The sequence below is a fragment of the Nelumbo lutea genome, chromosome 2 (assembly GCF_056320005.1).
Source record: "Nelumbo lutea isolate HS-2025 chromosome 2, American lotus-T2T, whole genome shotgun sequence".
NCBI lineage: Eukaryota > Viridiplantae > Streptophyta > Magnoliopsida > Proteales > Nelumbonaceae > Nelumbo > Nelumbo lutea.
This window is the reverse complement of record NC_142685.1, coordinates 92,007,543-92,023,464: the sequence shown is the minus strand read 5'-3', so window position 1 is coordinate 92,023,464 and position 15,922 is coordinate 92,007,543.

Genomic DNA, 15,922 nt, shown 5'->3' with positions numbered 1-15,922 from the left:
AGTTAGGAAGGTTGAGTGAACACATAAGCTTAATGGGCCTAAAGCCCATTTCAAACTGGGCTATTTATTTAGTTAATTAAAGGGGCGAATTCTGAGATAGATTAGCAGATAGGATAGGGTCTTAACCCTATCCACTCAGAGAGTCTAGATCTGAATGTGATTCAGATCTAGAAACCTTCTAATGGGATTAGGATAAAGCTAATCTAATCTGCAGATAAGATAAGGGTTTATCCTTATCACTAGAAGAGAAGGATGATCCAAATATGATTTGGATAAGCACCTCCTAATGGGATTAGGGGATAATCTTTTCAAGTTAACAAAAAGAAGGAGGGGGCGGCAGCCTTGAGAGAGAGAAGAAAAAATCATCAGATCCTCTTTACTGCTGAAATCAAGAAGAGAGAATTCTGCAGCCTGCAAATACTCTCTTGCCTTCTCCCTGCTCTTGCCGCCCTGTTTGTCAGTTCGATCTCTAGCTGTGGGAGAAGTCAAGATTGGATCTTGACATCAGTTCTTTGAGAAAGGATTGAAAAGGAAGTTGTGCTCACGTTCCATCCCACTGTTTCTTGCGAAGGGCAGAGTTCTTGGGGAAGAACACTGCTGATTCTGCTCCATCCTGCACTGCACCATCTTGAGTGGGAGCAGTCTTTGGATCCTTCCTTGGGCATGAACACCTTCGTTGGGAGATATTACTTCTCCGTATCAGGTATTATTCTCTTCCATTCCTTTTGGTTCAGATCTGGTTCAGTTTAAGGTTCAGGATTTATCTTTGAAAATATGATTTTCTAAATAGGGAATGTGATTCCCAGTTGAAGGGAGAGAAAAATTTTTGAAATTTGCCTCTTATTCCGCAATCTTTGGGTGTCCATGTGATGGATCTCTCATCTCTTTCAGTGGTATCAGAGCCACAGGTTCAAATCTTGAACCATTCTGTTTCAGATCTGAACTTGCGCAATTAGGGAGAAGGCGTTCTACCCAATTTGCGCAGATTTGGTTTTTGGGAAATTTGTTCCCAAAACAGATGGGCAAATAATCTGAAATTAATTTTAAATAAATCTGATTATTATTTAGAATTGTTCTTTATAATTTTCTCGATTTATGGGCTGTTCGTACAAGAGGAGATCGAATTCTTGGTTTGCGCAGGGAACCTGCGATTTTGCAGTTCTTGTTTTTTTTTTGGGTCTGTAAATAATTTGTTTTTATTTTCTAGACTCAATGTATAGGTATTTGATCTGATGTAATTATTAATAGAAATAGGATTTCTATTTTTTTTATTTTGGATCGAAGTTGGCGGCGCAGAAAAGGAGATTTCGCAGATGAGAGAAATGCTATCTTCGATTTGCAGTTTGTGAAACTGCATTCTGTGATCTAACCTCTGTTTTGTAGGAATGATTGTGCGAACAACCCTGTTTGACTGATTCTTGTTTTTCCTTTTATCAGTATTTAATTTCATATTTTTTTCTTGAATTAAGGATTTAATTAAAATCAAACCCTAGACCCATTCGAACAAAGATTGCTTCAAAACTGTTTGAACCAATTCTAGGGTTTAATCAAGGCTGAAAGTCAGCCCTAATTTCCCACTAATGGGCCTAAGGATTGATATTTAATTAAATGGTTAATTCGGCGCATCCTGTAAAGGCCCAGTTTTAAATAGTTAAAACTGCAAAAGCCCATTTTAAAGGATAAAGCTATATGGGCCGAACTGGGTAACCCTAATTCAGCCCATATACCTAGATAATATTAATGGTTAATATTATGGAATTTTAATGGGCTTCCAACGAGCCTTACAGATAATTAATTGATTGGATCAATTTATCCCTGCATGTGATGTATGGATGTGTGATGTGCTGCGTACATGGGCCTTAAGTACTTGGCCCATGCTCATTCGATAGTGGCTCTTGCGCACACCATGGCTGAATTCACATCATTTCCATGGTGTCCCTATTGGTCATTGGATGACTTCCCTCAGTGGTGGGCCCCACACCTCATCAAGAGGTTACGTGTAGAACCCTAGCCGATTCAAGGTCCACCGAAATCTGACTTTATGAAAGTCAGTGGGAGCCACTTTGGTTTGACCTAAATCAAACTAGGGCGTAATTTTGTTCCCTCCAGCTAATATGAGTGCATGTGATAGGGAGATTCATATGATGAACTCTCTAAAGGCCTTCCATCATTAGCATGAGGATGGGTCCTTCAGTAATGAGGAAATGCACCAGAAAATGGGCTATCCATTAGCTGTTGTGCTTGTCTGAGTGTTTCATAAGATGATAGGGTCGTCATAGACCGATGTGGGAGGGTCTTCACCAGAAAATGGGAACTCTCTCACGGTACCTTGGCGTGCACGAATATGATGGGTAAGCACTCACTGGACAGAAAGGTTTACCTGAAAATGGCTCTGAACCTTGTCTGACAGAGGTCAAAGGGAAAACTCATATGAGTGGATGTGATCTTTCACAGAAAGGTGGTGGGGTTATGCAGCTGAAACAGTTGGCTCCATGCACCCTATGTGATTTCCCACATTTCCAGAGACAACCCGTAGTCTCCGTCACTGAGAGAGGAGGGAAATCTCAGAGATGAATAAATGGAAATGGATCGTAGATTAAAATCCATATCTATGAAATGAACATGAATCAAATTAGGTTGTGGACTGATGTTTGCTCTTTTATCAGAAAATGGCAAACGGATCTTTTGCAAAACTGCTTGATGACAACAAGTTGAAGGGCCCAAACTATGCTGACTGGTACAGGAACCTTATGTTGGTCCTAGCTTCTGAAAAGCTGGACAAAGTGGCAAAGAATCCTGCCCCGGAGCATCCGGGTGATAGGGCTTCTGAGGTCCGAAGGAGAGACTATCAAGAATGGGAGGAGAAAAACTCCCTTGCCCGGTGTTACATCATTGCCTCCTTAGACAACCCGATACAGAGGCAGTTCGATCAGATCGAACTTGCCAAAGACATATTCGACAGTCTCAGGACAATGTATGAAGAGCAGAATCGTTCTACTCGACAAAAGGTCTTGAAACAGTTCATGACCGCTCAAATGTCCAAGGGTCAACAAGTTCACGACCATTATCATCGGATGATGGGATACATCAACGAACTGGAGGCTCTTGGATCCGGGCTGGACCTTGCAACCCAGATAGATGCTATCCTTAACTCTTTGCCTCCTTCCTTTAATCCGTTCATCATGAACTATAACATGAACAAGCTGAAAGTCAGTTTACAAGAGCTCAGCAAAATGTTGCAAAGAGCTGAAGAACTGATTAGAAAGGATGAGCCAGTAGCCATGCTTGTTGAAGTAGCAAGATAGGCAAGAGAAAGAGGATGGCAAAGAAGCCTAAGAAGAAAGCCGCTAAGAGCAAGAAGCAGAAGAAAGACAAAGCATCGGATGCCTGTCACTTTTGCAAGAAGACCGGCCACTGGAAAAGGAATTGTCCTGCCTACCTAGAATCCAAGAAAGGTAACTTCGAAACTTGGGTTATAGAAACCAATTTGTTGGTAGCTTTTACATCCTGGTGTATTGACTCCGGGGCTTCAACCCATGCTTGTAACTCACTGCAGGGGTTCAAGGTTAGCAGAAGGCTGAGTGAAGGAGAAGTCACACTCTTCTTGGGGACTACTGCAACTGTTGCAGCCGCAGCCATAGGAACCGTGGAATTAATTTTTAGAGAAGGAATAATTGTAGTGAAAGACTGTCTTTATGTGCAAAATTTAAGGAGAAATTTGATTTTTGTCTCAAAACTGTGTGCAGATGGTTATTCTGTCTTCTTTAGTAATACGATTATTATTAAAAGAAACAACAGATTCATCGCATACGGGGAACTGGAGAACGGTCTCTATGTTCTACATCCTTCTCTAGAAACTAACATAACCGAAACTACGTCAGCTGAAATCCCTAAGAAGAGAGTTCGTGATACAGTTAATCCCACGTGTCTGTGGCATTATCGACATGGCCACATCGGTGTTGGCCGAATCACAACGTTGGTAAAGGATGGTCCTTTGGATTTTCTAACTGTAGAAGATCTTCCCACTTGTAAGCCTTGTAACGGTAAGCCTGAAAGATGTACGGGCACACTTGACCTAATACATACTGATGTATGTGGTCCCCTGAGTGTTAGGACACGAAATCAACACGTGTATTTCATCACCTTCACAGATGATTTTTCATGATATGGTTACGTGTACCTAATGAGACACAAGTCTGAATCCTTTGAAAAGTTCAAAGAGTTCAGACAAGAGGTCGAGAAACAGTTAGGGAGAGAAATTAAGGCCCTTCGATCAGATCGAGGTGGCGAGTATCTCTCTGACGAATTCAGGGACTACTTAAAGGACAATGGGATAGTATCACAATTAACTCCTCCTGCTACACCACAACTTAACGGTGTTTCGGAGAGGAGGAATAGGACCTTATTGGATATGGTCTGATCACTTCTCATACACTCAGAGTTACCCACATCCTTTTGGGGTTACGCATTAGAGACTGCGATTTATGTGCTGAATCGGGTTCCAATGAAATAGGTTCCGAATACTCCACATGAACTTTGGACCGGAAAGAAACCAAGTGTCAGACACTTGAAGATTTGGGGTTGTCTAGCACACGTTAAGAGAACGAGTGTAGACAAGTTGGAATCCAAGACCAGCCGTTGCCTATTTGTAGGCTACCCAAAAGGCTCTGTAGGTTACCTATTCTATGACCCAAGTGAGCAGAAAGTGTTCTGCAGTCGTAACGCACAATTCTTGGAAACCGACTATATCCTAGACACCCATCGTCAGGATGTTGTTCTTGATGAGTAGAGCTCAGGAGCTGTGGGAGATGTCCCACAAGTTCCAGGTAGTGACCAACCTAGAAGATCCACTCGGGTATCCAGGCCACCAGTCCGTTATGGTTATGACCAGGATAGTTACCTGGTGGAAACCTTGACTAGTGAGGAGAATCCCGTGACTTACACAGAAGCTATGTTGGACATAGATTCCCAGAGCAGAGATGGACTCAATGGAGACCAATGGAGTCTGGACTCTAGTAGATCCGCCCTCTTGGGTAAAAGCAATCGGTTGCAAATGGATTTACAAGAGGAAGAAGGGCCCCGATGGTAAGGTTGAGACCTTCAAGGCTCGTCTGGTGGCAAAAGGGTACACTCAGAAAGAGGGCATCGATTATGAGGAAACCTTTTCGCCCGTGGTCATGCTTAAATCCATTTGGATCCTGCTAGCTGTAGCAGCATACCATGATTATGAGATTTGGCAAATGGATGTCAAAACTGCATTCCTGAATCGAGATCTTACTGAAGATATCTATATGCAGCAGCCGCAAGGCTTCATTGCTGCAAGTCAGGAAAACAAGGTATGTAAACTTAATAGATCCGTTTATGGACTTAAGCAAGTTTCTTGAAGTTGGAACATCCATTTTGACTCTACCATCAAATCGTTTGACTTCGAGCAGAATCCGGATGAACCTTGTGTCAACAGGAAGTACAGTGAAGATAAGGTTACCTTCTTGGTTCTGTATGTAGATGACATTCTACTCATTGGGAATGATGTAGGTATGTTAACTACGGTGAAAGTATGGCTATCACAACAATTCTCCATGAAAGATCTTGGAGAAGCCTCCTATATACTGGGTTTTCGACTCTATAGAGATAGATCGAAGCGGAGAATAGGATTATCCCAATTTGCTTATATTGACAAAATAGTCAAGAGATACAGCATGGAAACTCCAAGAAAGGAAATGTTCATTTCAGGCACGGAGTCACTCTCTCCAAGAAGATGTCTCTCAAGATTTTTGAGGAGATTGATGGCATGAAAGACGTTCCCTATGCCTCTGCCGTGGGGAGTATCATGTTTGCCATGCTGTGCACTCGTCCTGACATAGCTCAGGCAGTGAGTGTAGTAAGCAGATTTCAGGCCAACCCAAGGCAGGTGCATTGGACTGCTGTGAAAAACATAGCTAAATACCTTAGAAGGAGAAAAGAGTTTGGTCTAGTATTCGACGGTAGCTCACTACAGATCCAAGGGTATACAGATGCCGATTTCCAGTCAGACCCAGTTGATAGAAAGTCTACATCTGGATATGTTTTCACGATAGGATTGTGTGCTGTTTGCTGGAAAAGTAGCAAACAGGGGTCCAGTGCAGACTCCACGACCGAGGCCGAGTACGTTGCCGCAAGTGAGGCTGCCAAAGAAGCCGTATGGATGAAGAAGTTCATTCATGAGTTGGGAGTAGTTCCGTCTGACACATCACCCATCACATTGTTGTGTGACAACAATGGAGCCATTGCTCAGGCTAAGGAGCGACGAGCCCACTCGAAGTCGAAGCACATCGAGAGGAAGTACCACGTACTGCGGGAGATTGTTGGTAGAGGGGACGTCCTGATTCAGAAGGTAGCGTCAGCGGATAATGTAGCAGACCCATTGACAAAGCCACTATCACAGAAAGTGTTTGAGAAACACATGGAAAGCATGGGAATCTGGCTAGTACCTGATTGGACCTAGGTGCAAGTGGTAGCTGTTAGATAGTTTTGTATGCCCTTAGCTTCAATAAAAATTGATGTACTTTATGAGTTTATTGTAAATGAATAAAAGTGCATTATTGATTCATGTTCCCTTGGTATGTTTCTGTGTAATACCCTTAAACTGGATACTTATTGTGACTCATGTTAGTTTAGAATGTTCACAGCCAATGGGTCGGTCTGGGGAGACCTATCCTGACAAGGTTGACACTGTGGTGCCACCAAGTCGGTTGGGGTGGCTTGTCTCAGCTACCGGGGTGAGACCCTAGGCACATACAGTGTGGGATTAATGGAATCTTTGAACTGGATCAGATTTCCAGTATTGCCCTGGACCTTGGAGATTGATGGGCAAAACTGGAAAGTTACACCCGACCCCTAGACTCGATTATGATACTGCACTAGGTGTCGGATCGGGCTGTCTTTGATGTACCAATCAGGGAGATCCTTAGCGGGGGTCAAAACCTGGGTATGTTGGGACAATCCGAGAATTCATCTGAGTGGGCGATCATAGTGACAAGATCAGCCCCTTTGTCGGACAAAGGTACTGATTGGGGATGCGCTCTCACTGTTGGAAACCAAGACTGTCGGCAGCCGATTTCAACCGTTGAGATTTGTTTTGCAATGTATATTTTATATGAGATATAAAACTATATATATTATGGTTTCTAAAATGTTTGCAAAAAGGTTTTAATTCCCGGGATCCATATAAGTGGAGAGTGCAACACTGTTCCTTGCAGCCGAGGGAGAGGTCCTCTCTTGTTGGGCAGTGTAAGATCATTATGGGTTGAGAGGTTAAGTGTAAGAACATTGAAGATAATACCTGATGGGCTAATCTAGCATCTGCCCATAGTCCCTGGGTGTTACAAGGTGGCTTGGCCTAGGGACCACTTAGGGTAAGTGTTGGGCCCATAGAACCCATTTGATGGGTTTCAGGGGGTGCATTGTTTTTAATAGTGTATTCGACCAGGCCTTGTAACAAAGGCTGGGCCAAACCCATGTGGCTGATGTGTAGATCAATGCTTGGGTCCCACGCCATACAAGGAAGCCCAACTGGGCAGCAGTTAGGAAGGTTGAGTGAGCACATAAGCTTAATGGGCCTAAAGCCCATTTCGAACTGGGCTATTTATTTAGTTAATTAAAGGGGCGAATTCTGAGATAGGTTAGCAGATTGGATAGGGTCTTAACCCTATCCACTCAGAGAGTCCAAATCTGAATGTGATTCAGATCTAGAAACCTCCTAATGGGATTAGGATAAAGCTAATCTAATCTGTAGATAAGATAAATGTTTATCTTTATCACTAGAAGAGAAGGCTGATCCAAATATGATTTGGATAAGCACCTCCTAATGGGTTTAGGAGCCGATCTTTTCAAGTTAACAAAAAGAAGGAGGGGGCGGCAGCCGTGAGAGAGGGAAGAAAAAATCATCAGATCCTTTTTACTGCTGAAATCAAGAAGAGAGAATTCTGCAGCCTGCGAATACTCTCTTGCCACCTCCCTGCTATTGCCGCCCTATTTGTCAGTTCGATCTACAGCTGTGGGAGAAGTCAAGATTGGATTTTGACATCAGTTCTTTGAGAAATGATTGAAAAGGAAGCTGTGCTCACGTTCCATCCTACTGTTTATTGCGAAGGACAGAGTTCTTGGGGAAAAACACTGCTGATTCTGCTCCATCCTGCACTGCGCCATTTTGAGTGGGAGCAGTCTTTGGATCCTTCCTTGGGCGTAAACACCTTCGTTGGGAGATATTACTTCTCCGTATCAGGTATTATTCTCTCCCATTCCTTTTGGTTCAGATTTGGTTCAGTTTAAGGTTCAAGATTTATCCTTGAAAATATGATTTTCTAAATAGGGAATGTGATTCCCAGTTGTAGGGAGAGAAAAATTTTTGAAATTCACCCCTTATTCCGCAATCTTTGGGCGTCCATGTGATGGATCTCTCATCTCTTTCATTTGGGACACTCGAGAAAACCGAAGAACTCTGACAACGCACCTCGCGCTATCAAGATCCGAAGTACGGGACAAATCCACCTAGCACCTCGCGAAACTCCCCGTGCCAGGGCAGGACACTTGGCATGAGGAGTGGGGGGCAATTGATGAAGGAAGATTTGGCCAGACCTCGTAATTACGCAACACATGGCAAAGGCAACAGCTCCGCACGAACAATGCACCTAGGGCAAGAGCACTGAAGGAACCAACGGTCCGAACTCCCTTCTGGGAACCCGAACTCTCCCTTAGGCCCCAAGCCAATCCCAAACTGGCCTACCCTATGGAAGTTCGAAACACACCTCACCGAACTGGCCTACCATATAGCAGTTTAGGACACGCCTCACCGAACTGGCCTACCTTAAAATAGTTCGGGACACACCTCACCGAACTGGCCTGCCCTATGGCAGCTCAAGACATACCTTTGAACTCAAGACTTCACCTCGCTTACCACTCCAGCACTTCGCCTCCAGGATGCCAAACTGAACAAACCGTACCATGCTTGACACCGAAGAAGTTCATACCCAGGGGCGGCGCACTTGACTGACTTGGGATCTAACGCTTAACGGCCACCTGCCACCGCCACCTGACACCGCCATCTCCAGTTACAGAGACAGTTCTGACAAGGAGAAGTGGCGGTTCTGTCTGTTAGATAATTTTGTATGCCCTTAGCTTCAATCCGATTTGATGTACTTTTGACATTTAGTGTAAATAAACAAAGTACATGTTTGATTCATGTTGTTTGGTATATTTCTGTGTAAGACCCTAAAACTGGACACTTATAGAGACTCGGGTTAGTTTTAAATGTTCACAGCCATTGGATAAATCTGGAGAGATTTATCCTACCAAGGCTGATACTGATGTGACACCAAGTGTTGGGATGGCTTGTCTCGCCATCAGGATAAGATCCAAGGCACATGTAGTATGAGATTGCTTGAATCATTAAACCTGACCAGATTTCCAGTATTACCCAAGACCTTGGAGACAGATGGGCAAAACTGGAAAGTTACACCTGACCCCTAGACTCGATTATGACATTTCACTAGGTGTTGGATCAGGCTGCCTTTGATATGCCAATCAGTGAGATCCTTAGCGGGGATCAAAACCTGGGTATGTTGGGGCAGTTTGAGAATTCATCTGAGTGGGTGATCATAATGACAGAATCAGCCACTTTGTCGGACAAAGGGTAATGATCGGGAATGCACTCTCTCTGATGGAAACCAAACTGCCGGCAGTTGATTTCAATCGTTGGAATTTTGTTTTGAAAAATTAATATATTTATATATATATATGTACGTTTTCAAATTGTTTGCAAATGTTTCTAATTCCCGGGATCCATGTGAGAGGAGAGTGCGGCACTGTTCCTTGCAGCCGAGGGAGAGGTCCTCTCTTGTCGGGCAGTGCTTGATCATAAAGGGCTGAGAGGTTAAGTGTAAGACCATTGAGGATAATACCTGATGGGCTAATCTTGCACCTGCCCACAGTCCCTGGGTTTTTATAAGATGGCTTGGCCCAGGGACCACTTAATGTAAGTGTTGGGCCCATAGGGTCCATATGATGGACTCAAGGGGTTCATTGAGTTTTTCAGTGAATTCGGCTGGGCCTTGTATTAAAGGCTGGGCCGAACCCATGTGGCTGGTGTGTAGATCAATGCTTGGGTCCCATGCCATACTAAGAAGCCCAACTGGGCAGCAGATTGGAAAGTAATTAGACACTGAACACTTAATGGGCCAAAAGCCCATTTCGAGGTGGGCTGATATGATCACCCTTCCATGGGGCGAATTTGAGATTAAAGTTAGTAAAAGGATTGGGCCTTTTAGCCTTATCCACTCTAAGAGACCAAATTCAAATTAGATTTGAATCTGGTAACCTCCTGATAAGATCAGGAGTAAGCTAACTCTATCTGCATAAAGGATTAAGATTATCCCCTATCCAAATACTGATTTGGATTGGGATAACTCCTAAAAAGGAGGTTTCTTAATCAAGAAGAAAGGAGGAGATTTCGAACCACCTTGAAGAGGTATAGGATACCTCCTGCGAATTCAGATCTGATTTGATTCATACTCTCCAGAAAAACAGAAAAAGAAGTTCAGCCTTTTTCGATTTGGAGATCTCCTCCTGCCGCCGCCATCTGCCATTGCAAGATTAGATCTTTGCAGAAAAGAAAGTCAAGAAATCTGTTCTTGACATAAGTCTTGCAAGAAAGACTGAAAAGGATTCAGTGTTTAGTACTTCCAGAGGATTCTTGTGAAGGATCCAGTGTGTAGGACGCACCCTGCTGGTTCTGTTCCATCCACAGCTGTGTCATCTTCAGCAGGAACGGATCTTGGAGCATTCTTTGGGCGTGAACACCAACTTTGGGAGATACTGCTTCTCCGGATCAGGTATATTCCTCCCATTTATCTTTTGGTACAGATCTGGTTTGATTATGGTTCAAGTAGGATCCTTGAATATTGTATTCTTAAATTTGGGAATATGATTCCCAGTTGGGAGAAGGTAGGAAATTTTTGAAATTCGCCCACCCATTCCGCAACCTTTATGGCGTCCATTTGATGGATCCTACCATTCTTTCAGGTTGGGGTGGCTTGTCTCAACAACCGGGGTGAGACCATAGGCACGTACTGTGTGGGATTAATTGAATCTTTGAACTGGACTAGATCTCTAGTATTGCCCTAGACCTTGGAGATTGATGGGGCAAAACTGGAAAGTTACACCCGACCCCTAGACTCGATTATGATACTGCACTCGGTGTTGGATTGGACTGTGTTTGATGTACCAATCAGTGAGATCCTTAGCGGGGGTCAAAACCTGGGTATGTTGGGACAGTCTGAGAATTCATCTGAGTGGGTGATCATAGTGACAGGATAAGCCCTTTTGTCGGATAAAGGTAATGATCGGGGATGCACTCTCTTTGATGGAAACCAAGACTGTCGGTAGCCGATGTCAATTGTTGAGATTTGTTTTGCAAAATATATTTTATATGATATATAAAAGTATATATATTATGGTTTCAAAATATTTGCAAATAGGTTTTAATTCCCGGGATCCATATAAGAGAGAGTGCAACAGTGTTCCTTGCAACCGAGGGAGAGGTCCTCTCTTGTCGGGCAATGTATGATCTGAAAGAATGGTAGGATCCATCTAATGGACGCCATAACGGTTGCGGAATGGGTGGGCGAATTTCAAAAATTTTCCTACCTTCTCCCAACTGGGAATCATATTCCCTAAATTTAGAATACAATATTCAAGGATCCTACTTGAACCATAATCAAACCAGATCTGTACCAAAAGACAAATGCGAGGAATATACCTGATCCGGAGAAGCAATATCTCCCAAAGTTGGTGTTCACGCCCAAAGAATGCTCCAAGACCCATTCCTGCTGAAGATGACACAGCTGTGGATGGAACAGAACCAGCAGGGTGCGTCCTACACACTGGATCCTTCGCAAGTATCCTCTGGAAGCACTAAACACTGAATCTATTTCAGTCTTTCTTGCAAGACTGATGTCAAGAACCGATTTCTTGACTTTCTTTTCTGCAAAGATCTAATCTTGCAAAGGAGATGGTGGCGACAGGAGGAGAACTCTAAAGGCGAAAAGGCTGAACTGCCTTTTTTTTTTCTTTTTCTGGAGTATGAGATCTGATCTCAATTCGCAGGAACCTTTCTTGCGATTTCTCTTGATTCGAAATCTGTTGTATTTCTCTCCTTTTTTTTTGGTTAGGATTTCTCCTCTTTTCTTATTGATTAAGAAACCTCCTAATTAGGAGTTTTCCCAATCCAAATCAGTATTTGGATAGGGGATAATCTTAATCCTATCTGTAGATAAAGTTAGCTTACTCCTGATCTTATCAGGAGGTTAGCAGATTCAAATCTAATTTGAATTTGGTCTCCAAGAGTGGATAAGGCTAAAGGCCCAATCCTTTTACTAACATTAATCTCAGATTCGCCCCAAGGATGGGTGATCATATCAGCGCACGTCGAAATGGGCTTCTGGCCCATTAAGTGTTCAGTGTCTAATTACTTTCCAATCTGCGGCCCAGTTGGGTTTCTTTGTATGGCGTGGGACCCAAGCATTGATCTACACACCAGCCACGTGGGTTCGGCTCAGCCTTTAATATAAGGCCCAGCCGAATTCACTGAAAAACTCAATGAACCCCTTGAGTCCATCATATGGACCCTATGGGCCCAACACTTACATTAAGTGGTCCTTGGGCCAAGCCATCTTATAAAAACCCAGGGACTGTGGGCAGGTGCAAGATTAGCCCATCAGGTATTATCCTCAATGGTCTTACACTTAACCTCTCAGCCTTTAATGATCAAGCACTGCTCGACAAGAGAGGACCTCTCCCTCGGCTCCATGGAACAGTGCCACACTATTCTCTCACAATGATCCCGGGAATTAAAACCATTTGCAAACAATTTGAAACCGTACATATATATATATAAATATATTAATTTTGCAAAACAGAATTCCAACGATTGAAATCAACTGCCGACAGTTTGGTTTCCATCTGAGAGAGTGCATTCCCGATCTTTAACCTTTGTCCGACAAAGTGGCTGATTCTGTCACTATGATCACCCACTCAGATGAATTCTCAAACTGCCCCAACATACCCAGGTTTTGATCCCCGCTAAGGATCTCACTGATTGGCATATCAAAGGCAGCCTGATCCAACACCTAGTGAAGTGTCATAATCGAGTCTAGGGGTCAGGTGTAACTTTCCAGTTTTGCCCATCTATCTCCAAGGTCCAGGGCAATATTGGAAATCTGGTCCGGTTCAAGGATTCAAGTAATCCCATACTGCATGTGCCTCGGGTCTTACCCTGGTGGTTGAGACAGGCCATCCCAACACTTGGTGGCACACCAGTATCATCCTTGGCAGGATAAATCTCCCCAGACTTATCCAACGGCTGTGAACATTTAAAACTAACACGTGTCTCTATAAATGTCCAGTTTTAGGGTTTTACACAGAATTAAACCAAACAACATGAATCAACACATGCACTTTTATTATTTCCACTAAATAGCAAAAGTACATCAAATCAGATTGAAGCTAAGGGCATACAAAACTGTCTAACGTGATCATTATGGGCTGAGAGGTTAAGTGTAAGACCATTGAGGATAATACCTGATGGGCTAATCTTGCATCTGCCCACAGTCCCTTGGTGTTACAAGGTGGCTTGGTCCAGGGGACCACTTAGGGTAAGTGTTGGGTCCATAGAGCCCATCTGATGGGTTTCAGGGGGTGCATTGTCCATAACAGTATATTCGGCTAGGCCTTGTAACAAAGGCTGGGCTGAACCCATGTGGCTGATGTGTAGATCAATGTTTGGGTCCCTTGCCATACAAGGGAGTCCAACTGGGCAGCAGTTTGGAATCCTTAATGAATACATAACCCTAAATGGGCCTTAAGCCCATTTCGAATTGGGCTAATTTGATTAGTCTTTAAGGGGCGAATTCTGAGATAAGATCAGCTGATAGTATTGGGCCCGCACCCTATACACTCAGAGAGTCAAGGATCTAAATTTGATTTAGATTTGGAAACTTCCTAATTAGATTAGGAGCTGGCTGATCTAATCTGCAGATAAGATAAGGATTATCCCTTATATTAAAGGGACTTTAATCGAGATATGATTTGGGTTAGCAACTCCTAATGTGATTAGGAGCTGATCCCTTTAAGTCTATAAAAGGAAGAGGGGGCGGCAGTCTTTAGACATCACAACATACAAACCAGCAACAGTCTTGTCTTCAGAGCTGAGTTCACAGAAGAGAGAATTCTGCACTCTACAAATACTCTCTAGCCGCCTCCTTCCTGTAGCCGCCGCCTACAGCAGTTTGATCTCCATTGCTTGGGTGAAATCAAGATTGGATCTTGATTCCAATCTTTTGGAGAAAAGATTGGTAGGAGTTGTATTCACAAGCCGTCCAGGTGATTCTTGAGAAGGATCAGGTTCTTTTGGAAGAACACTGCTAATTCTTCTCCACCCTGCACTGCACCATTTTCAGTGGGAGCAGATTTTGGATCCTACCTTGGGCGTGAACACCTCCATTGAGAGATAGTATTTCTCTGTATCAGGTATTATCTCTCCCTACTCCTTTTGGTTAAGATCTGGTTCAGTTTATGGTTCAGATAGGGAATTCGATTCCCAGTTGAAGGGAGAGATTTTTTTTGAAATTCGCTCCCTTTATTCCGCATTCTTGGGCTTCCATGTGATGGATTTCCTATCCCTTCAGGGACCACTTAATGTAAGTGTTGGGCCCATAGGGTCCATGTGATGGGCTCAAGGGGTCACTGAGTTTTTTAGTGAATTCGGCTGGGCCTTGTAATAAAGGCTGGTCCAAACCCATGTGGCTGGAGTGTAGATCAATGCTTGGGTCCCATGCCATACAAAGAAGCCCAACTGGGCAATAGATTGGAAACTGGTTAAACACTGAACACTTAATGGGCCAAAAGCCCATTACGAGTTGGGCTGATATGATTACCCATCTTAGGGGTGAATCTAAGATTGATGTTAGTAAAAGAATTGGGCTCTTGACCTTATCCACTCTAGGAGACGAAATTCAAATTAGATTTAAATCTAGTAACCTCATGATAAGATCAGGAGTAAACTAACTTAATCTGCAGATAGGATTAAGATTATCCCCTATCCAAATATTGATTTGGATTGGGATAACTCCTAATTAGGAGGATTTCTTAATCAAGAAGAAAGAAGGAGAAAACAATTCGAATCTACCAGATTTCAAACAATTTTTTTTTTGATCAGTGAGAAGAAAGTCTTCTGCATACTGAGATTAGATCTCTAAACTCCAGAGAGAAGAAAAGCTGTTCGGCCATCTTCGTCCCAGGAGTTCTTCTCCAACCGCCGCCAACCCCTCTTGGAAGATTCGATCTTTGTGGGAGAAAGAAGTCAAGAAATCAGTTCTTGACATCAGTCTTGCAGAAAATACTGAAAAGGATTCAGTGTTCAGAGTTTCCAGTGGGTTCTTGCGAAGGATCCAGTGTGTAGGATGCACCCTGCTGGTTCCGTTCCATCCACAGCTGTGTCATCTTCAGCAAGAGCGGATCTTGGTATCTTCTTTGGGCGTGAACACCAACTTTGGGAGATATTGTTTCTTCGGATCAGCTATAATCCTTCCTGTTCCCTTTTGGTTCAGATCTTGTTTGATTATGGTTCAAGTATAATCCTTGAATATTGTATTCTAAATCTAGGGAATAAGATTCCCATTTGGGAGAAGGTAGGAAAATTTTTGAAATTTGCCCACCCATTCCACACCCTTTATGGCGTCCATTAGATGGATCCTACCATTCTTTTAGTGGTATCAGAGCCACCGGTTCGAATCTTGAACCAAAAGAAAATCAGATCTGAACCTGTGCAGATGGACAGAAGATGTTTTGCCAAGATTTGCGCAGATTGTTTTCATTTTATTTCAAGAAA